At 41.9% G+C, this 1,522-nt stretch overlaps 1 protein-coding gene and 1 long non-coding RNA gene across 2 annotated transcripts in view; both read left to right on the forward strand.

Moving 5' to 3' along the window:
• The window catches only part of LOC128882552 (dipeptidase 1-like), a 19,191-nt gene that overhangs the window by 11,942 nt on the left and 5,727 nt on the right, over window positions 1-1,522 (forward strand). The gene's annotated exons all lie outside the window — the stretch shown is intronic.
• On the forward strand, window positions 20-1,318 carry LOC128882553 (uncharacterized). The gene is made up of 3 exons (XR_008458463.1): window positions 20-174; window positions 262-625; window positions 754-1,318. It is a non-coding gene; the product is annotated as an uncharacterized LOC128882553 (long non-coding RNA).

Genomic DNA, 1,522 nt, shown 5'->3' on the forward strand with positions numbered 1-1,522 from the left:
AAATTGAAAGGGAGATACGAATGTAATTATTTGCTTCGCAAGAAATTCAACGTAACTGAGCCAAAGTTTGTAAACTCGAGGAAAACGGAGGAGAGTAATATCTACTCGGATGCCTTCTCATGTTACAGATACAGCTTGAACTTTCTGTGATTCGCAAGCACGAGCTTTTAACATGTAAGGGACAAATGGCAACGCTCGAACTGTCTATAATCCAAAATAGAACGTCTCTTAATCTTCATAAAATCGTTCATTCTTCCCCAGGCGAGTCTAGAAGTGTTTCCCACGGCAAAATGTTTGGCCAGCCTCGATAGCGAAGCATTCCAACCGATTAGTCATAATGATCCAAAGCCGAGAAGCCACGTACTCGTTACGTATTCGGCTCGAACCACGCTGCATTTGAAACTTGGACAAGTTCGGTACTATTTGGACTTGGCGAAGGAGGTAGGAGGCCAGTTAACGACTCTGCCAGTATCAATGGGCCGAGAAGTTTGAAGAGAAACTTTGCCCTTCGATTATCGACACGATAATTAAGCAGGTTTAGTTACCTTGCATAATCCGTCTTCGATTTGCCACGTTCAATGGACCTTCTCATCTGGACCTCCGCTAGCTTTATATAGAAAAAAAGGTATCCGTTATATGGCACTCTATTCGAATCGCAGACAAGCTCGTCCACGTGTCCCTTCCACGTTAAGAGCTCACAGCTTTGCATCGATGAAGAATATTCAACTATCTGGACGTATATCTGTTTCGCAGCAGCTCGAGTAGATAGAAAGAAACTAGCCTTGCTAGTCTTCAGGAGGATGTTTACCAAACCGGAACCAACGTCGAAGGAAACAAACACTTTGAACGAACTAACGCCACGAGAAGTTTGCAAACGCATACATGGATAAGATGTATCTTTGAATTACGTATGAACCGTCTCCAAACTCGCCGAAAAACTTTCACGAATTTCCCGTGGAAACATCCGCCGGAGAAAAATGTGTTTCGGCTTTTCTGCGCGAGTCGTTCCTCCGACTCCTTCTATCTTTCTTATCGTTGTTATCGCGCCGGCTGTCGTACAAAACTGGCTTGTTTATACAATTTCCCATGCAAATCCCCGAGCGGTATAAATACTTTCTTGCGTACGTTACTCTTCCGTTTCTCTGAGAAGCGTAGGTGTGGGTATTGGGAGCTCCTAACGGCATTTATTATAGCTGAAAGATACAGGACGTTACAAGGTCCAGGATGTTACAACAGAATAGTATGCACAGTTTGAATGATTATAGTTGTATTCTTTAATATTTAAATACCAAGAGACAGACAATAGCGTGTACATCTATTTGGGACTCTGCAGAATTTTGTAACTGGAGGAAAATTAGCGTACAACATTTTCTTATGTATATTATATTTACAACCATTCTATCTTATTCAATCTTCCTAGAATTCATTTCTTCGCTTATTTAATGTGACGCAGAGCCAACTCGGACCACTCTAGCAAGAGGTAATCAGCTGTTTAATACGTAAACGAGTTTCTAAGGTGAAG

This window comes from Hylaeus volcanicus, unplaced genomic scaffold, assembly GCF_026283585.1.
Source record: "Hylaeus volcanicus isolate JK05 unplaced genomic scaffold, UHH_iyHylVolc1.0_haploid 12072, whole genome shotgun sequence".
NCBI classification, from domain to species: domain Eukaryota; kingdom Metazoa; phylum Arthropoda; class Insecta; order Hymenoptera; family Colletidae; genus Hylaeus; species Hylaeus volcanicus.